Genomic DNA, 25,320 nt, shown 5'->3' on the forward strand with positions numbered 1-25,320 from the left:
GTGCAAACCATCAAAGCGTGAGATACTCAAAAACTCGATAAAATACTTGGGCAGGATGGCGGACAGACACGGCATCAGACCAGATCCAGACGCAGTAGAAGCAGTTCTAACTTGGAAATCGCCAAAAACGGAACATCAATTGATGAGCTTCCTGGGTTTTGCAAATTACTACAGAGAATTTGTCAAAGGCTATGCAGACAAGGTTTATCCGATGCAACAGTTAATGAGACAAAAGGGCAAGAAGTTCACGTGGAACAACGCAGCGGAAGAGTCATTCCAGAGAATAAAGAAAGAGTTGTGCGAGGCACCGGTACTAGGGATGCCAACAGAGAAAGGGATGTACGTGCTGGATACGGACGCGTCGGTAGTAGCGATATCTGGAATTCTCCACCAGGAACAAGAGTGGAACGGGTTGACAGTCTTGAGACCAATAGCGTACGGGAGCAAAGTCCTAAGTGACACAGAAATGAAGTACGGGGCACCGAAAGCAGAGATGTTCGCGGTGGTTACCTTTGTCGAGAAATATAGGGCATACCTAGGCAGCGAGCCATTCAAGCTGCGAGTCGACAACAGGGCACTAAGCCGGCTGAAGACGTACTCAATGGACCAAAGTTACATTGGGAGGTGGATAGTTCGCCTGGACGGATACGATATGATAATTGAGCATAGAACACGAGACAAACATCAAAATGCTGACAACTTGAGCAAGAAGACGGAGTTCTACGAGAGACAAGAACAGAGGGAGGCAGATAGACCTGAAATCAAGGATGGCTTCTCCTTCATGGACAAGGAAACGTACGACAGTCTTCCTCTCACGAGCTGGTTGGACAAATCAGGCAAACCAACAGAAGATCACCCCGAATTACCAAAAGATACTACGGAAAAAACAATTTTGAAAAAGAACCGAGGGATCTACCACTTCTCCCTTGTCTTCTTGCAGCATCATCTTTGTATATGTATGTAGACTTTCACCCTCCTGGTTCAAAGGGTATGTCCTCTCCCCTGACCATGGACGTGGTGCATATCCTTAGGCGCCTTGCTAAGTTTGACGCGGATTTCCTCTCGTTACATCTCGGATATATAGTCCATTTCTGTTTGTAGACGCAGGGTTGATGGTGTTGTTCGGTTGCTTCTTGTTCTGATACCCGGTTTCACTTGCAGTTCTGTCTTTTGTGGCGGGCCATGTTTCGGGCCTGTAGGGTCCTGTCTCGTCTGTCGCATGTCTTGGTTCCATCTTCATTGTTCCTGTCTCCCTCGCATGTCTTCCTGTGGTTTTTTTCCGTGTTTTCTGATTTGAAGATGGCTCCGCATTTGTTGCATGCAAAAGTCACCCTCGCTTCTTTGTGCATCCTTTTGATATGGATTCTCAGGCCTACCTGGTTTTTGAAATCCCTCTCACATATCTCACACGTGTTCGATGTTGGGGGGTAGAGGAGTTTCGTTCTGTCGTTTCACCGTTTTGTCTTTTCGCATTTGACTTTTCCCATTTATGCAGGTGCTCCATTCGTGCTTTCACCGCTCGCCTCCATCCTTTTCTGTCCTGAATCATTTTGTCTATCTCGTTCACATCCATACCAGCTTCTCTGATCAGCTTCCGTCAGAAGAGTAGTGTTTTGTCTTTTTTTCCCGGACATTTTGGAAGGGTTTGTAGATCGTTTAGCCGCCCTAGACAAGCTACTTTAGTAAGTTTTTTGTCGTCCATTCTCATTTCATGGCCTACTTGCTTTAGCGTTCATCCTTCAACTTACCATCGGATCGACTTGATGTTCAGTTGGTTTCGGATGTCCTGCATATTCACTCCTTTTCTTGCATTTCAATTAGTGGCGGCTTCGACTTTGAGCTTCAGACGTGTCTATAGCACCGGTCAACCCAACTTTGCAAAGATTTTAACTCCGAGTTTTTCCATGTCCTTACGTTGGCGTCAAACAAAAAGCCGCTTTCTACACAGCATTGGAAAACTCTAGCCTTGGATTCTTTTTGGCAGCCTGCTCTTTGTCAGCCGGCGCTTGACCTTGACCCATAGTCCTCCTGCTCGTCTTTTTCTCTTCTGAATGTCCCCGATCCACACTCCTAGCATTCTGATGCCACCTGCTCCGTCCTTTCCGAATTTTAGTTTCTTTTCTTTCTCTTTGTTATTTTTATCCTCGAAGTGCATCATAACTTCTTTTATTGTTGCTGTTCCAGACTCTTTTTCTTTCTTCTCGCCGATGAGGGTGGTGTCGTCTGCGAATAGGGACAATGATATTCGTGCGGTTTGGGGTTCACTGTTGTGCGTTTCTACCATGTTTTTTCCTAGGAAGCCGTTTCCCGTCATCCACATCCACATCCACGCTATCCCGACGTTTGTACCGTTCTCCTCGGCTCTGTCCAGTCTGTCTTTCTCAGCTTGCCGCATTACCACTTGGTGATATATGTCAAACAATGAAGGCGAAGATCGGCAACCTTCCCTTAACCCTCTTTCGGGGGTCCAATCTTCGCTGTCGCCCTCTTTGCCCTTTATACCATAAGTTGTAGCTTCATGCAAATTCATCAGTATGTCCAGGAATGGATCTTCTATTGCGTAGCGTCTTGAGACCGCCCACAGGACCGGTTTCCTGACTCGCGGATAAGCTTTTGTTAGGTCTAAAAATCTGGCTTCTGGGTCTGTGTTGGCTTCTACTGGGGTTCCGGCTCTTATCCTCCGTCTCCTGAGATCTTCCACATCCTCTCTTATATTTATGAAGATCTGGCTTGCGTCTGCCGTGGACCTGCCTGGTCGAAACCGGCTTTAGTTTTCGCCCAATACCTGAAGTTCTTCGCTACATTTTCTCAGGAGGTTTGCGATCATTCTCGCCAGATTTCTACTGGCCATTGAGAGCAAGCACACACCTCGGAAGTTGTTGGCGTCATTGATGTTCCCTTTTTCGTGCAATGGTACTATTTGGCCTTTCTTTAGAGACTCTTCCCACTGGTCTGCTCTGGTCTTACACATTTTCATATCCTGGTGGATGACTTTCTCCCTCCAATTCCATTACGCTGCGAATGTATATCATGCGGACCCCGTCCTTGCCTGGCGCCGATTCTCTCACCTCATCCAGTGCTTCCATGAGTTCTTTCTCGGACGGAGGGGTGTTCAGCCTCTGGTTGGCTGTTATGAACTTGACGTTTTTGCTTCTATCTGGCATCTGTTTGATTGTGTTCATCAAAGTACCCGGGTCGTTCTCGTATCGGTCCTTCATTACGTTGCTGAATTGGGCCTTGAATTCGTCAATGGAGATAGTGGTGCCTGTCTGGTGTTTCTGTGATCTTGTTCCCAGTTTCCTTAAAGTTTTGTACATGGTACTCATCTCCCCTTTCTCCGCTGCGTTCTCGCACTCGATGATGATTTCGTCCCACCATAGTCTTTCTAGTTGGCGTAGGCGTTTCTTCACATTCTTGCGTGCGGCTACCAGTCTTCCTCTTGATGCCGTTAGGGCATCGAAGAGCATGCCATCTGATTCTCCAAATGTTTGACTGATCAGGTCATTTCTGCGAATTACTTCTGTGGAGATCTCCGTGTGTAGGCTTTTCATTTCTTCTTCAGATCCCACTGTCCACGGGTTGGCTATCTGTCGTTTCTTTGTGCCACGTATTTCCTTCGCTGCATCTGGGAGCTTCCGCGATATGGAGTCCCAGTTTTCCTCGTTATTGAGTTTTTCATCCGTCTTCTTGCGGTATGCTTTCGCTATTTCTTTCTTTCTCATGCGTTCCCAGTCTATCTGCGGTGTTCTTTTCTTTTCTCTTCTGGGTCGCCGTTTTTTTTGTTCGCGCCAAATGTCGATCCAGACGGGTTTGGGGTCCGATAATGCCATGTCCTGCTTCGTGGCTACCCTACGAACCATTTGGTGGCGATCGGCTGCTCTCAATAAGAAACCGTGGAGCTCGTACCAACGTCTGTGCATCTGGTTGAACCATGTTGCTCTGGAGCGTATTGGGAAGTAGGAGCTGACATGTTAGAGCTGGTGTTCTTTGCACCAATCCAGTAGATTTTCTCCAGCTTCATTTGTCTCTGTCTTTAGGCCGTACTTCCCACTTATGCCCTGTCTTTGACTCCCTGTTCCTACTTGCGCGTTCCAATCGCCTCCCAGTAAGGGTACGCTCTCTTTTGGAGTTCGAGCAAGCGCGTTTTCCAAATCTTTCCTGAACTTTTCAATTTCCTCAGATCCCTTACTCCACAGGGGCTGATAGGTCGCGATGAGGCGGAGCCTGCCGATCTGCACCGCTGTGACTCGCTCGGAGAAATTTTTCTGTTGTCCGCTGGCTATCCACTCTTCCAGAATATCGCCTAACAGGAGATTCCATTTCTTTGAGTGGATGACCACTGCCTGGTTTGGTTTGTCTTCTAGCCATATTACCCCCTCCTGTTCCGATCGTGCTTCGGAAATCTGTACCGCCTTCCACTTTTGCTGTCTTGCATGTTCTACTGCTCTTCTAAGGCGGTTGCGTTTTTGATCTCAGGTGGAGATGCCTTGTAGGTTCCACTTCACTATTCGCCTTGTTTTTTGGGGTTTGCGTTTGGTGCGTTCGGCTCTTCGGTTTTCTCGTATTGTCTTTTTTCGCCTTCTGCACGTTTCCTTGTGATCTTCTGTCGGGTGTCTTCGCTTCCCCCTGCGGACTCTGTGAGATCTCTCTGCTCTATCTGGGACCTCGGAGCTCGGGGGGACAGTTTCATCAGGTGTCCCAGAAACTATAGTTGCCGTCGTTTTACTGGGTTCCCTGCACTGTCTACACTCCAAAGCTAAGCGTTCATTTCCTGTGATCTGTCGGATTTAACCACGTGTCATTTCGCTACATACCTGTTGTATCCATTTCATGCACCATGTGCATTTGACGCTGCATCCACTGACTCTCTTTTGACAAATCCCACATTCGTACGGCCCTGGGTTTTTTCCACCTCTCCAGCCATAACTAACAGCCGGTCTAGGTGGGCTGGTTTACCTGGTCCGGCAGAGAAAAACCCGGTCTATCTTCGGCAACTTTGATCCGCACCTTCCCTGGCCTGGGGAGGCCAAAGCCATCGATTGTTGTGAGAGGTGAAAGAGTCGACTGGCCTTTTCCACTTCGTTGGCATTCGGGAGGCTGCTTCGCATTCCGTTTCCAGTTTCCGTAAGTTCCTTTTTCCGGTGCCCCTGTGTGATCCTTTGCCGCACAGAATGAATCGCGCGTCCCCACTTGCTCCAAGGGGAGGAGTCCTCACCAGCAAGTCCGTCATCTTTATGGGAGAGTTTGCCTCACTTTTATCAGTGGCCGAGTCGATCAGCAACTCGCTCAATCTCCCTTCACACTCGTCGAGTTTGTCAAGGACTTCCCGCATTAGTGGTCGGTTGAGACCTAGTTTCAAAATAGACTGGGTTCCGTAGCTCTGAACTACTGTCCAGACCTCTTCCATGAAGGCCACTCTGTCCATTCTGCATTCCGTCCTTTTTTCATGGTCTCTATGATGCACTTCCCACTCTTCTTTGGGCAACGCTCCCAAGAAAGGTACTCTGGCAGTGCCTTCTTTTCTTCTTCTCCGGGGTGATTCCATCAAAAGTTTCTGGTCGGTGTTTGTAGAGTTGCTCGGAGAGCTGCTCTCCGACAAGTTCTGGTTCGTTCCCATGAAGGCGGACGGGGATTCCAGCGATAAAGTTCCCTCGTCCGCCGGCTCAGTCGTCGCTTCCAATGTGTCCGTGCCATTTTCAAAATCGCGGAGGAAATTGAAGTCCAGGCTGGACATCGTCCTCTTTCTCTGCCTGATCGGGATCCAGTTGCATAGGTTCTTTCGATTGACGGCTTTCACCCTGCCCATTGCCTTGTCTTGGATTCTTTCCTGAACTGGAGGGCCCTTGCTCCTCATCCTTTGCCTCATCAGGAAATTTCGGTTTCACTAGTCTGCCAGCTGACTGATCTTCCTCCTCTCCGTGAACTACCTTGAATTCTTCACAGCTGAAGGGTGCTAGCATGGTTGTTGTCTGTAGGGTTCTTCCCACCGTTAACCCTGTCTTTACACTCATTAAGATTAGGGAGGTTTCTGGTAAGTCAGCCTTGCCTCTCATGATCATAGGTGCTAGATCCAGTTTCGTCCATTCCTCGTCAAACCTTCCTGGCTTCGGGGTAGCTGTTTTGCCCATTCACCTCCTCGTTGCTTCATCATTTCAGAGAGTTTCGCCATTCTCCTTTCGCTAGTCTCAAATGCTCACATCCTAGGGGTTTGTACTACGGAGTCTGCTCCGAGCAACATCCTTCTTATCAAAGGGAGTTCCGGGATCTCTTTCGGTAGTTTCTTGTAGTCACCCCAGCACTTCGTTTCTTCTCTCAACTTATGGTACGCTGCAGTTAGTCGAGGAATTCTTGTGACTTCGTCGTTTGTTTTGTCACAGGGTCTTAGATTCCAGAGCTTAGGGAATACTTCAATGTGCCCTCTGTCAACTTCCCCCGTAAGCCTCCTCCTGTAAGCCTGTTCGACCTCCTGTAAGCCTCCACCTTACTGTCAGGGAACGCAAACGTGACTGCTGGACCGTATATCACTGTCACGAACTCCGTGGCTGCTCTGATCAATGCTAAGGGATCGCTCCTCATAGCTAAGCTCAGGTCAGTTAGCAGAGGCATGCCCCCAGCATGAGGTCGCACGTCTTCCTCCCTCTGAATTGTTTGGAAACCTCTCCTGTTCAAAAGCGATTCTGCTGCAGGAGGTACTGAATGAGAGTATGTCGCAAATCTGTTATCATGTTCCAGGAATCCGTGGATCGCTTCATGGCGAATTTCTTCACGTTCTCCCTCATCTGCTCCGGATAGCGTGTCATATTCATCAATTCTCCCAAGTTTCCATGCGTTATCACGATCAACGTTAGAAGTCCATCTAGTCGCAAATTCTTCACTTCTTCGGTGAGCAGTATCGCTGGTCCTCTCACGAAGTTCTCTGCTCCAAACGTCACAAACAGGGCTAGTAATTCAACGATCGATACTTCTACGACTTCTTGGAGGAATTCTTTTATCAGATATCGAGAAAGCGATGGATAAATTTTCGCCAAGAAAGACGCGGTCTATGCGGCTCCTAGTCCTTCCAGCATGCTGTCAGTCAGGTCAAAGCCTCTTCTCCCTTTTCATTCTGATCTGTGTCCAAAAAATTTCCAGGGTCAGTTGGCACAATCTGTTCACGAACTCGACTGACTTCTCTTCAACATTTTCGGCCAGGTTTACCTCTTTCACTAGGTAAGCATGGACTTTTCTGATCATCAGTGGGCCTCGCTCGAAAGCATTCGCGCCCAATGTGGCTATTCGAGGGGTCAAGGTCAGCCACTTGTTAGCATCTGTTTTCGTTCTCAAAACCATTGCTTCCAAGTGAGCTCTAGTCTCCTTGGAATTCTTCCTTCTCTCTACTTCCTCCTTTACTTCCAGTCCTCGGAACCATAAATCGTTTGACATCGCTACGATCACTCGATGTTCATCGTCAATTCCTGGTTTCAGTTTGAGTTGTCGGCTGAAATTGGACAGTTCCGAACCCAGTGCCTCGTCTAACACTAACGTGTATAGTGAATGGTCCTTAAATCCTCGCATCGCACGCAAGATGTCAGACCACACCGCAGGTTACAAAGCCCGGAGTGGCCTTAGATTCTCCATCTCTATTCCGCGATTTGGGGGTAGATATGATCACATCATATTTCCCTTCCGAGAGCAAAGCCACGATCGCATATACAAACTTCAGTCCATCCGGGAGTTGTGCATATCACGGAGACAGTGGAAGCACGGCTCTCGGTAATATCTTGGTGAAGGCACCTTCTTTCGGGGTGTCCACTACTTCACCCATTGACTCGAGGGTATTATTTATAGGTGGACATACAGCGCCTTCGTTTGTCGTAGGCTCTCTGAGTCTGCTCAGGAAACCCCTACTATGTAGATGGTCATTCATGCCAGCAAATACGATTGTGATTGGGTTCATCTCCGTCTGTCGTTGTACCCTGATTGCCATTGACAGCGACTGCATTAGGTCCAGGTCGACCGCTGCCAACATTATAACATCAGGTCAAAACAGAGACTTGGAGGTATATACGAAGTCTGAGTTCGCGACTATCATAATCTTTGTCTTCCTCATTTCCGCTTTGTCATACGCCGCAAAGATGTTCTCGTCTTTCGTAACCGCTTTCAATCCACCGTATCTCTGAAGATCACCTTCTTGAGCCACTTGTTTCGGGTACGCTCTTTCTTTTACGTGACCTGGTAGTGCTCTTATCTGCCTGAACATTTTTACGTGTTGTCCTATTGGTGCCCTCGTTGTCAAGAATCTTCTGGGCCTTTCTTCTCAATTTCCTTCATCGTGATTCAGTTTTACATCTTGCAAAAGTCTTGCATTCACTGGACCCATTGTATTGTTTGAGGGCAGTCCCTCTAAGTCAGCAAATCTCAAGGCGGTCGTAGAGCTGAAGTTTATGCCAGCGGCTATCAACCAGTCCACGCCTGTTATTGAATACAGTCCGTTGACGGACAATCTCGCTCGATTCAACATCCTCATGGCATCAATTTCATCAGACCCTGTTTGTATATATGCCAGGGAGAAGGTATGGGCCTCAACCACATCAAAGAGCTCCTGTCTGGACGTCGCTTCTCTCGGCTGGTACTCGTCGTCTCTGATCTTGTCTCCGATCTCGAGGTGCTGGTCGGATTGAAAGGTCCTAATCTTCGTATTGGATGGATGGTTCTTCTCATTGGCGCTTCCCCCAATCGATCTTGTATTTCTGTCCTTTGTCCTGGCTCGCTAGACCTTTGTGGCCTGTAGATCACGGCTGGGACCGTTCCTAGACGTGTCTCTAGGTTAGTGGGCTCAAAGGTTGAAATTGCCGGTTCGTTTGTGATTTCCTCCTTTTTTAGTACTTCCATCTCATCCAGTCGCTCCTGGAAGACTCGATTCAACCAGGCTTGTCCTTCAATGCTAACAAAGTGGTTCCCATCAGTGGTTAGTTTGGCCTGATCCATAGCTCTAAGCTCGTGTTCAATGTCCATAAGGATCATCCGTCCAGCATTCCGACTCGCCAGGTTTCTCAGTATGTTGTTCCACCGGATGAATCTTTCATTATGTCTTCTTGCTGTCACTGTCAACGTTTTTGTGCTCATGAGTACGATGCAGACAATCAGTAACGCGCACTTGAATTTCTGCCAGAGAGTAGTAAATAGGCACACCATCATCGACTCCCATTGTGACTCTTCCTTTACTGAGCTTCTTGATACATTGTTTGTCCCTATCAGGATCATTATGTTAGGGATCCTCCCTGGATTCATCAGCTCCACCATTCGAGATAGCTGGGCTATCGTTGCACCTGCAAAGGCCATCACCGTAGTGATCCAAGAGGTACTCAGGTTCTGGAGTATTCTCACCAAGCTGTCACCCAGTATCAGATGTAATGTCCCAAGTGGCGGTTGCTGCAGGTTTACTGCTGGGCTCCAAGTCGATCGATTGAAGCAAGCTCGCGGATCCGTTTCCGGAACTCCTGTTAAATTATCTTCACCTGGTTGTTGTTCTGCACGTCAATCACTCGGGACACTTTCTTCATCGGCATTTCTCGTATCTTCCTGTCTGGGACCTTAGAGCTCCTTGTTGGTAACAATGTATCACTAATTCCCGTTTTCGTCATCGTCTCTTGGAATAGTCGTACTCTGCCCGCATCATCTATTGTTCCATAGGGTGCAGTCACCCCAGAACCTGGCAAATTTCAATTAGCGACCAATCGTCCAGCTGTTTCCATCAATATTTTCTCTAGTTGCTCCACGACTGGATCACCTAGAGTGTCGCTTGGGTTCGCGGTTGTCACTCGACCAGTTGTAGCTGGGAGTCGCCTCTCCGTCGTTTGACTCAACTCACGAGGCGTCAAAAGTTCCATCGAGGACTGCCCACGAGGAATATTCCTTGTAGGTATCACATTTTCTACGGCTGTCGTCAACGCCAACCGCTCCGATCGCTCAAGCGCTCTATTTCTTCACCCTGTTTCTTTTTGCAATTTTCAAACAGCCTCTTCCACATGTCTCTCTCTTCTTCCGTACTGAGCATGGTTTTAGTCAGTTTGTCCAGCTCCCTTCTGGCCTTCTCCAATTCTTCTATCGTGCAGTTAAGATCTTGCATAGTTTCATTCGTCTGAACCTCTTTTTCTACTCTCGCCCTCTTTGGTGGCACAGCTGCTCTCAGTTGTGAACCAGACGAGGCAGCCTCATTTTTCATCTCCTGATGCATCCTTCTCAGATCATGCCTGGGTTTGGTTGGCAGAAGCATCTCACCTGGCTGATAGGTCCTGGAACTTCACAACCCAGGCTCGTTTGAGAGATCTCCTGAGATATCTCCGTTTCTCCACTTCATTACCCTCGTGTTCGGGTGGTCTAGTACTCCCCTCTCTCCACGGTTATCATGCCCCAAGATGTTTATTAAGGCGGCCAGCAACATGACAACCTCTGGGTCCTCCAGAGCGAAGTCTCGATCGATCAGTCGACGATAGATCGCATCTATCATCGGTCCTACATACGCCTCTGCCAGGTCCATATATTCATCCAAATCAAAACTGTCCATGTTCTTTCAGATTCAATTCTATTATCAGTTTGATGAATTGAAATCAAGTGAACAATTAAACGATCAATCAGGATCTAGAAAAGAGGTCACGAATATAACTACTGTCAGCTTTACTCTAATTTTATATTAAAATTTATTTAAAACAGTCAGATAAAAAGATTTTGATCCTAAAATTTATTAAAACCAATTTGTTGCTATGACTTTGGAATTCGACCTAAGAATGGCTAGTCCAAACTTTGGATCTATTCCTAAGATCGTCATTCAGTTATTCATGGTCACTAACCCCTTCTTACCCAGAGTCTTAATAAAAAAACACATAAGATCATATAACATACATATCACACACAACACATATTTAGTATGACGCCTTCCTACATGCAACCTAAACTCAGCCTTTACTCAAAAAATGTTTCTTATGTAAGTATACTTGTATCTTAGTATCAGAAAAGATTACGTGTATCAGTGCATACAGCTCCCGTGGATGCAGTCGTCCTCGGTTCGGATCGTACACTGGAAGCGAGAGTTCCTTCACTTCCCTTTCCACGAGGAAGTCTCTCAATCTCGTCAAGGACAAGACTAGGTTTCCCGGGTCCATGTGCCGCTTCTCCGTCGCCCTCGTCACCAAGAAGCATAAGTATTTTCCAGGTATCTGTGACGCCGCCGGAGGCAAGGATGCTACGCCTCCTATTCTTTGTCTTTGCTTCCAAAGGAAATCTATGTTTTATATTCTCTCTTAAAATCCGCTGCTAACGCTGTTTTAAAACTCATGTCCGCTGTAATTGCTATCGCACATGTTCTATTTGTGAAAATAAAATCGCTATCTGTCAATATTATGCTACTTGAGTATTCATTTGGCAAGTTAAAACATGACTCAACTTTTTTGTCAAATCTTTTCCTCTGCCTTTCCTGTGCCTGCTGAGTATTTCGTCTACATAAGTCGTTTAACTCCTGCTGACGTCTTATTACATCCATTACATAGACCTGTGGTGACGTCTTCTTACCCTCATACTCCGGGTAGAAGAAAGTCAAGGGTAAAAACTTCTCGTGCCCGCACAGCAACATATGTGGACTAACTCCGGTGGTGGAATGTTGTGTGCTATTGTAAGCTCCCGTCACCTGTGGAAGATATCTGTCCCAATCGGTCAGTACTTGGAACAATATACACTCAGCATCGACACTAACGTTCGATTCTGCCTTTCCAATAAAACATTTGTCTGGGGATGGTATGTCTCGGAGTGAGCTTGAGCTACCTGTGAGCGTCTCAATAGCTCTTTCGTGAGTTCTCCTACGAAAGCTGTTCCGTTATCCGATTGAAACATCATCGGACGACCATGTCTCGCTATCCACGTATTGATCAGGTGGTCGCACGTCTCTTTCGCTGAGGCATTTATGCAGGGCACGGCCTCTGCATACTTCGTGAAATGGTCTATCATGATCAAGACCTGATTATAGCCACTGTCCGTCAAACATAATTTCTGACGGTCAATCTGTATCACCTCGTTGAATTCAGATGACCCGATCGACTGCTGATCCATCGAGTATGTCTTCAACCAGGATAACGCTCTATTGTCCACGCGTACTTTTCCACGAATGCGCGGTACTTTTCCACGAATGTGACAACTTCAAACATTTCTGCTTTCGGTGCATCAAAATTCATCTAAGTGTCAATTAACACCTTGCTGCCATATGCAATGGGACGGAGAACTGTTCTTGCATTCCATTCCTGCTCCTGATGCAGTATTCCTGAGATGGCTACTACTGATGCGTCTGTGTCAAGAACACACATGCACTTCTCTGTAGGCATGCCTAGCACTTCTCCGCTTTGCACAGTTCCAGCCTTATGTTCTCGTAATAAATGGCAAACTCTAGGAAGCTCATGAGTTGTGTGTCCGTTCTGGGAGCCTTCCATGTCAACACAGCTTCTACTGCTTCCGGGTCCGGCCTCACGCCATGTCTGTCCACCATTCTTCCTAGATAATTGATTGAATCCCCGAGGATTTCACAATTAGATGGTTTTCATGCAGCCAAAGACCTCATCGAGCGAATCAATGTGGTCTTCCGGGGTGGGTGTTGCTATGACCACGTCATCCACGTAACACATCACAAGTTTCCCGTACTTCTTCGTTACTCTGGTCAGAGCCTGAGCCATCAGTCTTTGAAAAGTGGCCGTTGCGTTGCACAAGCCGAAGGGCATCCTCTTCCACTTGTACAACCCCAATTCACAGGCGATTAAGGTCTTTTCTCTGTCCTTCTTCCGCAGAGGGACCTGCCAGAAGGCAGAACCCAAGTCCAGTGTGGTGAAGAACTTGGCGTCACCAAGTTTCGAGAGGCTCCGTCTTTTCGCGGTATCGGGTACGCATCTTTTATCGTCAGTGCGTTCAAGTAACTACTAAGCTGCCCCTTTTTTTGCCAAGAATACCCCGCAAGCCCAGGGCAATTTCGAGGGTTCTATCAGGTCGTATTCGAGTAACATTTCTATTTCCGCTCGGCAGGCTTCCGATTTATGTGGCGTCATTCGTCTTGCGCCTTCCCTATTGAGAACGGCGGCGCCTTCCTCTAGTTCAATTTTGTGTTCAACGAAGTTACAACAACCGATATCCGCCTTATGTTTTGAAAATACATCCGCGTTCCGATTTAAAACCGCCCGCAATGATTCCAAATCTCCCTCGCCCATTTTCCCCTTTAAGTGTTCTATCTCCGGCAAAACCGGTTTGTCAGACTCTAGTTCATATGACGAGGGGTGTTCCGGAAAACTCGAGCAGCTCGACAAGCCGCCGTCCGTTTCGGATTTCATTGAAAACAGTTTATGAATAGATGTAAATTCAATAATTCTTTTTAAAGTTATATCTTTGTTGGCATGATAAGGGCAGTCCTATCTTATAAGTCAATCTCTTCAAGTTTTGTGTCTCTTTATAGTCGGTCCTCATCGACAAAGCGTAACCAAGTTTCTTTCTACGCTGGATTGGAGCCGTGGTGTCCAGTGTGTTCAATGACACACTGACACACAGTCCGTTTCGAGTTACTGAGAAGCTCCGGCCTAAAATCACTGAATTTTGACAATTTGGTTTCGGTACTAGACAAACCTGTTTGCTATCACTTAAGGAGTTCAAATTTTTTAGCCTAAAAATAGCTACCACAGCTTGGCCCGGCTGTAGTTTTACCTTTCTATCTAAAAAGATTGGTACCTTGTTTTCATCTGTTACCTTTATTTTAACTGGTTTCTTAACATACTTCCGGCCCCGATTTTTAATCCTTATAAGTCATTCGTCTTGCGCCTTCCCTATTGAGAACGGCGGCGCCTTCCTCTAGTTCAATTTTGTGTTCAACGAAGTTACAACAACCGATATCCGCCTTATGTTTTGAAAATACATCCGCGTTCCGATTTAAAACCGCCCGCAATGATTCCAAATCTCCCTCGCCTATTTTCCCCTTTAAGTGTTCTATCTCCGGCAAAACCGGTTTGTCAGATTCTAGTTCATATGACGAGGGGCGTTCCGGAAAACTCGAGCAATTCGACAAGCCGCCGTCCGTTTCGGATTTCATTGAAAACAGTTTATGAATAGATGTAAATTCAATAATTCTTTTTAAAGTTATATCTTTGTTGGCATGATAAGGGCAGTCCTATCTTATACGTCAATCTCTTCAAGTTTTGTGTCTCTTCATAGTCGGTCCTCATCGACAAAGCGTAACCAAGTTTCTTTCTACACTGGATTGGAGCCGTGGTGTCCAGTGTGTTCAATGACACACTGACACACAGTCCGTTTCGAGTTACTGAGAAGCTCCGGCCTAAAATCACTGAATTTTGACAATTTGGTTTCGGTACTAGACAAACCTGTTTGCTATCACTTAACGAGTTCAAATTTTTCAGCCTAAAAATAGCTACCACAGCTTGGCCCGGCTGTAGTTTTACCTTTCTATCTAAAAAGATTGGTACCTTGTTTTCATCTGTTACCTTTATTTTAACTGGTTTCTTAACATACTTCCGGCCCCGATTTTTAATCCTTATAAGCCCGTTGTTCCATTCAATCATCACGTCGAAATTCCCAACAAAATCTCTGCCCAAGATGAACTGTTCGAGTCGTCCAAATTCTCTACCACCAGGAAGCTCATCCAAAGATCCCGTCCTCCCATGTGGAGGACCGTTATTGGTGTTTGTCCGGCTACGTAAATGGCTCCTCGATTGGCTGCCGCTAGTCGGAGACTCGTAGGAGTTAGGTCTTTCCTCGTGAAGCCCACTCTTTCCCAATTTTTATTGGCATCACGCTTACTACCGCTCCTGTGTCCAGAAGCTCTGTGACTCCGGTTTTCTTCCCGTTGGTGTCGAGCAGATGTGCAGTCACATCTGCTTCGTATCCATTGTGAACCGCATCTTGCTCCATCATGGCGTCATTGCCTATCCTACGGACTTAAGTTCTTCTTCACCCAAATAGACTTGCCCCATTTTCTCACTGTCTGTCGTCACGTAGGTACCAGTGTAGATACTGATCCTGTCTACGTTCAGCTTCTCTTGATACGGTCCATAGACTTCCACGTAGCGCCCATTGAGTTTCTTCGTTCGAGGGCCACCCGTTGTCAACAACGATCGTACAACCCTCGACTCAGTGGGTGGCTCCACCTGCCTCAGACAATCTGCATATGTGTCTAAATGCATCATAGTGAACTCTGAGGGTTCACTTAGGTTCCTGATCACCTGATGTCCCGCAACCGATGTTATTGACTGTATTCTGCTTCATTGTGGCACCATTCCACAGGAGTGACTTGAACCATTTGGACGAAGTTGAATTCTACGGTGGCTTGGTAATTAAAATTGACGCCAGATGCTTCTTCTGTAGCGAAGAAGATCACTTCTGGATGGATTGTCCTTGTTCTGGGAGTCCGTGAAAAGTCAGAACCATTTGAAATATAAGTTTGCGCTGGCAGTGGTGTAGAACACGAGGAATAGACATGCGGAAAATGACTTGAAGAACTGTGAAGTGACCAAAGACGAACTAGCAACGAATTCCGTGAAATCCGTCACTGAAGAGACAGAGAGCAGAGAGACAAGTCCTAAGAGGACGCCAAATATGAATTTTGAAAAGGCTGCAGCTGATGCTGTCAACAAAATAAAGCACAATTTAGCGACCAAATAGATAGAGTAGTGGTTGAGACAAGAGATTGAAAAGCAACAGAAATATCAAGATTCATCATGGGATGGCGGTGAGCCTGAAATGTGCGATGCTCTCAAGGTCAAGAGCAATTACACCACTCTAAAGATGGAGACCGGAAAACTTTTCGGGATCAATAAAAAAGGGCAAGGATAATATCAAAAATCACCGTCACTGGTCACGAAGTGATGAGGAATCTATGCGAACCAAGTGACTAAAGACGTATACGCTGACTGTTTACGCTCTAACAGTCGCCAAACCCCATCGAAAGCCATTGAAACCTTACTGGCAAAAGGTGGTAGGAGATCGATAAGGGCTGATTGTAGATATACCGAGGCTTATGGACCGCGCCAGTTCACGCTGAACATAGATGGAATCAACATATACACTAAGACGATGTTTACCTGTGATGATGATCTGTCCGGCCAAAATTTCTTAGGGCGAAAAAAACTCAAGGTCAGATCAATTGAATTTGATCATGACATAGGAGCGTAACCTCCAGTCTTCTTGAGTAGAAGGATGAGGCTTAAGGGAAATGTAGGCACGAGAATAAGGAAATCTAATGAACTCAATGATAATAAACAGAAATGTGTGATACTAAACTTAAACAGCCAAAGTGCTGCTATTTTAGGAAGATCCTTCTCGATCACCAAGGGTGGCCGCTGCGTCAGTGTTTTGTTGAACACTCGTGATATACCGATCACAATCCTTAGTTGGAGCAAACTGAGATATACCCAGCCAGTGAAAACTAGATATGATATAAGAGAGAAACATTTTGAAACATGCATTTTTTCGACTTTCTTAATCATAAGAACAAAGTTTGTATCTTGAATCGACTAAAGCAAATAAATATCTAGTCAAAATTATTCATTCACTTATGTCTGAAACAAACAATGAACTCCCGAGCTGCTCGAGTTGTCCAGAAAAACCTACACCCTGAGAAATTGGATATGGATAAACCGGTACCACCAGAGGTAGAGCTTTTAAAAGGAAAAGTATCGGACAATTAGCTCAAAGCCATTAAGGACGTACTGGATAGCAATCAAGGGGTGTTGAAACTTACTTGAACACGAAATAGAAGAAGAGAAATCCGCAGTACCACACAGGGAGGGTGAGCCGCATGACGCCCCACAAATCGGATGCATGCAGAAAAGAAATAGAAATAATAGTAGATTACGACATGATAGAACCATTCAAATCACCGTGTGCGTGAGAAGTAGTGATGGATAAAAAGAAAAGGAAGCAATCGAGATTCTGTTGTGTTTTTCGATATCTGAACACCGTCACGGTAAAGATGCCCACCCCATCCCGAGAATAGATGAGAGTGTTTCAAAACTAGGGTATTCAAAAAATTTAGAAAAACCCTTTAGACTGTTATCGTGCAACCCTTATAGAAGGGGCAAACGTAGAGCCCAAAACCAATAGTAGAGTCTTGAGCAAGATAGTATGCGTGAAACTAGAGGACGATACCCACCGCCCAGGGGAAATTAAAAGGAGAGATAATGGCTCCAAAATAATATGTGAAGACAAGATATAGACTCGTTAGCGCACAGAAAACAACAAAATGACCAGTAATCTCTCCAAGTGAATCGTAACAGGAGAAAGAGAAAAAGGAGACCTACAGGAGCACAGCTACAAAATCCCGAGTCAATTTTTCAGGAGTGGAAGGATTTACTCTACCGCACGGCGGACGGTGTACTGGCCTGCAAAAGGAGAGACGGAGAGAAGATGCTGCACAAGCACAACGTTATCATACTGCCTCAATTGTATCAGACGGAGGTACTGTTTAGATCAATTGGGGCATCAGGGTATAGACAGGTGCAAGAAAGAATACTTCATCAAATTGACTGACCAGGTATGTCAAAACTTGCGAGAGGGGGCTAAACGCATGCTTGTCATGCCCACAGGTACGAGATCCCAAAAAAAAAGAAATTCTCACTGAAATTGGCGAAAAAAGATCAAAAATTAACGAAGTTGTGCAGTTATACCACCGAAAGATCTGTTTGACTGACACGGGATACAATCAAATCCTAGCAATTAAAGATCATTTCATAAAAATGGCGGATTCAGTTCCAAGTCAGACAGCATCAGAAGAAACTTGCGATCACTTGAACCCGCATTGGATCTCTAGATTTGGTTTTACCATGATTTCAGACAACGTGAAAGGCTTCGCGGGGAACTGACAAAAGAGCTGATGGGGAGACCGCGCACCGCTCAAGCCCACTCGACGACCGACCGACCATCACGGTACGATGGATTGATAGAAAGGCCGAACCGGACCCTTGTAAACATGCCGAGGGTATACTGTTCAATATACATGAATGATTGGGACAAATACTTATAATATTTGGTAGGCGTGTACAATGGCACGCAACACTCGACAATAGGGATCAGTACTTTCATGATGCTCACAGGCAGAGAGAAAGCGATACGATTGACGTTCTTTTATCCAGAATTTGAATGACAGAAGACGTCGTCCCAGGCTTTCGTGAGAGAAGCCATCCAGAGACAACAAGAGTTGAAACACTTATGCCGACGCAATATAGCTTAGGCACAGATGCGATAGCGCAAAAAGAACGATGCGAAGATACTTCAAGCGAAGCCACACACGAAATTTCACTCCACCAAAGGGAATCAAGAAGTTACTACAGAGACGGAGAGGGACCTTGATGATCCTTTTATTTCACCAACAGGGCAGGTTCTATTGCTTGATTACAGGACGAGACCCGCATTGAGACCACTTGAGACCACACGTCCGTCAGCGGAGGATTTTATTGTTCCACAAAACATGAGAGGCCAGAAGTTCTTGATACTGGAACCGGCGTGAAAGGTGAACGTGAATTGAACCAGGAAGAAAACTTTTGGTAAAGTCTCGAGCTTGACCGAAAACGAGAAAAATTGAGTTGTACTTTGATAAGGTTCCTCTGCTGAGGATGATTGAATGAGCCTGAATAGGACAAAATTTTAAAACCGGTACATCCTGACAGACCCATGACGATCGATACAAGAAGGAGGGGAAATGAAAAGACTAGCATGGCTTATATCAGGTATGGGTACGACTTCTTGAAGACAATATAAAGCCAGATGAATTCGGAGCAGAACTTGTCGGCATAGATGACCCAGTACCAGATCAAGAACCACAGCGTGCCGGAGCAAAAGATGGATCTGGAACAGTTCGAAACAGATAGAAAGGATCCACCTGAAGTGGATGCGCAACATACCCTCTTGTGAGCAAAAGGGTCAAACGAATCAACAATTTGACTCATTTACAGTTAAACCCAATCGGGATAGGGGCTCTTACTTTGGCTGGCTAGCAACCGAAAGACGCCTGGAGATACCCTTGAGTAATCTAGAATCGGCGCCATCGACGGAGACGTCGATGAACGTTTTTGGGCGGGGAGTGAGTGTAGGACTTACCAACACCAAAATTTAATGATAAAAAACTTAAGGAAATCAGGAAAACCAGTAAAAACTGAGCCTTCCACGTGATCTTTGTAAAAATATCTGCTCTCATTAGTTAGTCAAACGTTTGCCCTAATGAACAAATCTCTAAAAACACGTGCAAAACTGTAATATTTTTGTTCTCATCACCAATGCTTCACCTGATCGGACCATTATATGTGATCTCCATTCCTGTTCGCGCGACAGGGTTTATCCAGGCTTGTCCACCAATGCTGTTTAAGTCGATCCCGTCAGATGCTCTCAACTCATGCTCTAAATCTATCATTATTAGTCGTCCAGCCTTGCGATCTCCCGTTCTTGCTTCTCGTTGTATTCCTCGAACAGTTCTGTCCATTTGTCTCAATTTTCTTGTGTTCTCGCCAGCGTTTTTTTACTCGGTCCAATTTGTCTCTTGTATCTGCCAGGTTTTCCATCGTCTCATTCTTCTGTACTTGTTTTTCTATTAACGCTCTCTTCGGTGGCACGGCAGCTTTTAGTTGTGAGCTAGACGAAGCATCCTCGCTACACATTTCCTGAGGAATAGCTTCAAGTCTTCTCCTCAAGCCGGGCCTAGGCCTGGTTGGGAGAATTATCAACCCAGGCTGGTATGTTCTCGCAGGACGCAATCCAGCTCGTGCGCCAGGTCAATTTCAGAGAACGTTTCATTTCTCCATCTGACCTCAAGTGACCATCAGCCAGACACTGGGGGCAGTCTCTACGGTTGTCATGCCCCAGGATGTTTTTCTGGGCAACCGTCAACATAATTACCTCTGAATCATCCTGTGCGAAAAATCTTTCCACTAGCCGCCGATAGAACTCGTCTATGGCTGGCCTTGAGTAAGCATCGGCCAAATCCCTTGACTCGTCAGTATTATCCATTTTGGTTACGATGCGATAATTTGATTTGATAACTTCGTCGGCCTCTGGGCCTTGATATCTTCGCAAAGATTGAAGTTTGAAGGTAACTTCAGTTAATCAGGACCTAGAAACAAGATCATGACTCTCACATCTGATCAATACTGTTTCAGTTTCACAATAAAATTTCAGACAACCAAAACAAAAGACTTGTTCTCATGATTTATTAAAATTTACTTCAAACTAAAAGCTTGAAGAATGATCTAAGAGCGGACATTCCACGCTTTGGACTTTTTTCTTGAAATAAATGATTGAGCATTCGTAGTCACTCAAAATCATGAAAAAATCATTTGTTTTGGCTGTTTCAAATATAACCTTTATTTGTGAAACTGAGGCAACACTGATCAAATGTGATAGTCATGATCTTGTTTCTAGATCCTGATTGATCAAATAAAACTTCAAATTTCAATCTTTGCATTGAAGATTTCGAATCAAACTATCGAATAAAAACCAGGAAAAATATTCCTGACGAGTCAATGGATTTGGCCGGGGGTACTCAGGGCCACTCACAGACGAGCTCTATTGTCGGCTACTGGAAAGAAACTACGCCCAAGATGATTCCAAGGTAATCATTTTGTCGGTTGCTCTGACAAAAATCCTGGGACAAGACAACCGTGGGGACCGCCTCCAAAAATATTGTTGATGGCAGCTCTGGGCGAGTAAGGAAAGTTGGAACGTTCAAGCCTGCGTGTCAGGAAACGGAGGAATGAAACGTGCTCTGAAAGTGACCTGGCGCACGAGCCTAAATTTTGTACTGCGAGAACGTTCCAAATTGGAGAGATGCTTCTACCAAATAGGCCTAGGCTGCCTCTTCTAGCTCTGCAAAATGCTTGTGATGTTCATCACGGCGTCCCTTACTCATCTTATTTTCTGCGTACTTTCATTTGTAAATGCTCTGGTAACCTTGCAAGAGCCAAAATATCTAATTATCTTGCATCAATGTCCCAATTTGGCTACAAAAAGCCTATGGGGAACGAGGGAACGATTTCGAGTGTTCTATCAGGTCGTATTTAAGCAACATTTTTATTTCCGCTCGGCAACCTTCCGATTTTTGAGGCGTCATTTGTCTTGCGCCTCCCCTGTAGGGAACGGCGCCTTCCTCTAGTTCGATTTCGTGTTCAACGAAGTTACAACAACCGATATCCGCCTTATGTTTTGAAAATACATCCGCGTTCCGATTTAAACCCGCCCGCAATGATTCAAAATTTCCCTCGCCTATTTTCCCCTTTAAGTGTTCTAACTCCGGCAAAACCGGTTCGTCAGATTCTAGTTCATATGACGAGGGGCGTTCCGGAAAATTCGAGGAGCTCGACAAGCCACAGTCCGTTTCGGATTTCATTGAAAACTGTTTATGAACAGAATTAATTTGATTAATTTTTTTAAAATTATATCTTTGTCCTATCTCATACTTCAAATCTCTTCAAGTTTTGTGTCTCTTCATAGTCGGTCTTCATCGGCAAAAGTTAACCAAATTTCTTACCACGCTGGATTGGAACTGTGGTGTCCAGTGTGTTCAATAACACACTGACACACAGTCCGTTTCGAGTTACCGAGAAGCTCTGGCCTAAAATCTTTGAACTTTGACAGTTTGGGTTCGGTACTCGACAAAACTGTTTGCTATCACTTAACGAGTTCCAATTTCTCATCCTAAAAACAGCTACCACAGCTTGGCCCGACTGTAGTTCAACTTTTCTATCTAGAGAAATTGGATTCTCATGCGTTATTATCCTTTTAATTGGTCGCTTAACATACTTCCGGTTCAGGTTTCTGATCCCTATTAAGCCGTTATTCAAGTCAATCATAACGTTAAAATTCCTGACAAAAACTCTGCCCAAGATGAACTGGTCGGAGTCGTCCAAATTCTCTACCACCAGGAAGCTCATCCAAAGATCCAAAGAAGCTAATCCAAAGATCCCATGTGGAGGACCGTTGTTGGTGTTCTTCCGGCTACGTAAACCGCTCCTCGATTGGCTGGCGCTAGTCGAAGACTCCTAGGAATTAGGTCTTCCCTCGTGAAGCCCACTCTTTCCCATTTTTTATTGGCATCACGCTTACTACCGCTCCTGTGTCCAGAAGCTCTGTGACTCCGATTTTCTTCCAATGTGAACTGCGTCTTGCTCCATCATGGCGTCATGGCCTATCCTACGGGCTTTAAGTTCTTCTTCACCCAAATCGATTTGCCCTATTTTCTCACTGTCTGTGGTCACGTAGGTCCTAGTGTAGATACTGATCCCGTCTACGTTCAGGATCACTTGATACGGTCCATAGACTTCCACGTAGCGCCCATGGAGTTTCTCCGTTCGAGGGCCACCCGTTGTCAACAACGATCGAACAGCCCTCGACTCAGTGCGTGGCTCTACCTGCCTCAGATAATCTGCATATGCGTCTCAATGCATCTTAGTGAACTCTGAGGGTTCACTTAGGTTCTGATCACCTGAAGTCCCGCAACCACAAATTTTTTGACTGTATTCTGCTTCATTGTGGCACCATTACACAGGAGTGACATGAACCATTTGGACGAAGTTGAATTCTACGGTGGCTTGGTAATTGAATTTGACACCAGATGCTTCTTCTGCAGCGAAGAAGACCACTTCTGGATGGATTGTCATTGTTCTTGGAGTCTGTGAAAAATCAGAATCATTTGAAAGATAAGTTGGCGCTGGCAGTGATGTAGAACACGAGGAATAGGTAGGCGGAAAATGACTTGAAGAACTATGACGTGACCAAAGACGAACTAGCAACGAATTCCGTTAAATCCGTCGCTGAAGAGACAGAGAGCAGAGAGACAAGTTCTAAGAGGACGCCAAATATGAATTTTGAAAAGGCTGCAGCTGATGCTGTCAACAAATTGAAGCAGGATTTAGCGACCAAATAGATAGAGTAGTGGTTGATACAAGACATTGAAAAGCAACAGAAAGATCAAGAGTCATCATGGGATGGCGATGAGCCTGAAGTGTGCGATGCTCTAAAGGTCAAGAGCAATTACACCACTCTAAAGATGGAGACCGGAAAGGCATTCGGGATCACGAAAAAAGGGGCAAAGATAATACCAAAAATCACGAAGTGATGAGGAATCTATGCGAGCCAAGTGACTGAAGACGTATACGCTGAATTTTTACGCTCTAATAGTCCCCAAACCCAATCGAAAGTCATTAAAACCTTACTGACAAAAGGTTGTGGGAGATCGATAAGGGCTGATTGCAGATATACCGAGGCTTATGGACCGCATGAGTTCACGCTGAACATAGATGGAATCAACATATACAGGAAGACGATGTTTAACTGTGATGATGATCTGGCGACCAAAATTTCTTAGGGCGAGAGGAACTCAAGGTCAGATCAATTGGTCATTCTGTCATGCTTGAGGAGGATGGCATGCACTTTGGCACGGAAGCGAACGTATCAGCGCACCTACTTAACATAGACGGCATGAAGAAATTTTGAATGGGTTTACTAGATACGGGGGCTGCATAAACTGTGATCCCGATCAAGACCAGGTTCCAAATTGCATTCAAAAAGAATGACCTAATAGATTCCAGAGTACGCAAACAAAGATGCGATAAGAGTGCTTGGCAAGGACACCGATCATTGCAAAACAGAAACCTGTGGGTAAGCTACTTAGTGGTGAAAAACTTGGACGAATCAGACCAGTTCATTTTGGGCTACTATCACAACATTTGAGGTAACGATCAATAAAAACAACACAATTTTCAGAATTCGCAACCTGGAAAGGAAGTACGTAACAAAACCGGTGAAATTGATCATAACATAGGAGCGTAACCTCCAGTCTTCTTGAGTAGAAGGATGAGGCTTAAGAGAAATTAAGCCCTAATTGTAGGCACGAGAATGAGGAAATCTAATGAACTCAAAGATAATAAACAGAAATGTGTGATACTAAACTTAAACAGCCAAAGTGCTGCTATTTTAGGAAGATCCTTCTCGTTCACCAAGGGTGGCCGCTGCGTCAGTGTTTTTGTTGAACGCTCGTGATATACCGATCACAATCCTTAGTTGGAGCAAACTGAGATATACCCAATCAGTGAAAACTAGATATGATATAAAAGAGAAACATTTTGAAACATGAATTTTTTCTACTTTCCTAATCATAAGAACAAATTTTGTATCTTGAATTGACTAAAGCAAATAAATATCTAGTCAGAATTAATTATTCACTTATGTTTGAAACGAACAATGAACTGTCGAGCTGCTCGAACTGTCAAGAAAAACCCACACCCGAGAATATGGATATGGATAAACCGGTACCACCAGAGGTAGAGCTTTTAAAAGGAAAAGTATCGGACAAATAGCTCAAAGCCATTAAGGACGTACTGGATAGCAATCAAGGGGTGTTGAAACTTACTTGAACACAAAATAGAATAAGAGAACTCCGCAGTACCACACAGGGAGGGTGAGCCGCATGAAGCCCCACAAATCGGATGCATGCAGAAAAGAAATAGAAATAATAGCAGATTACGACATGATAGAACCATCCAAATCACCGTGTGCGTGAGAAGTAGTGATGGATAAAAAGAAAAGGAAGCAATCGAGATTCTGGGGTGACTTTCGATATCTGAACCCCGTCACAGTAAAGATGCCCAACCCCATCCCGAGAATAGATGAGAGTGTTTCAAAACTAGGGGATGCAAAAAATTTTTTTACTCTTGATCCAGGTTCAGAATTTTGGCAGGTACCTCTGAGGAAACAAGATAGGGAGAACAGGGACTTTGACTGCGAACTGGGATTGTTTCAATTTAAAAAATGCATATTGAAATTTTCAATGCGGCAGCGACATGTCAGAGGCTAATGTCTCAAGAACTAACAAAAGGTACAAAGTAGTATGGGATTTTGATCATGTACTACGTGGACGATGTGGTGGTTGCAACGTCAACCCTCGAAGATCTCATCGAGCGCCTGGACGAATTGTTTGCTCGCATGAAAATTAGGTTTAAATTGCAAGCCGTCGAAAATTGAACCTTAAAAGACTCGTTAAAATATTCTAGGATAATGGTAGACAAACATGGTTTTGGGCCAGATCCTGGCGCAATCGAGGCTGTCATAGCGTGGAAATGATCAATAACCGAGCAACATTTGATGAGTTTTCTTAGATTTCCGTACTATTACAAGGCATTCCTCAACGGCTACGCTGACAAAGTATACACGAAGCATTAACTCATGAGACACAAAGGCAGGAGGCTTACATGTAATGATTCTGCAGAAGAGTCCTTCTAAAGAAAAAAGCGAGAGTTGTGTAAACATCCGGTGTTGGGGATGCAA

The 25,320-nt window shown here is 45.2% G+C and overlaps 1 protein-coding gene across 1 annotated transcript in view; it reads right to left on the reverse strand.

Moving 5' to 3' along the window:
• Positions 1-25,320, reverse strand: part of LOC134844539 (3'(2'),5'-bisphosphate nucleotidase 1-like) — a 553,428-nt gene that overhangs the window by 62,439 nt on the left and 465,669 nt on the right. The window lies entirely within an intron of this gene.

This window comes from Symsagittifera roscoffensis, chromosome 4, assembly GCF_963678635.1.
Source record: "Symsagittifera roscoffensis chromosome 4, txSymRosc1.1, whole genome shotgun sequence".
NCBI classification, from domain to species: domain Eukaryota; kingdom Metazoa; phylum Xenacoelomorpha; order Acoela; family Convolutidae; genus Symsagittifera; species Symsagittifera roscoffensis.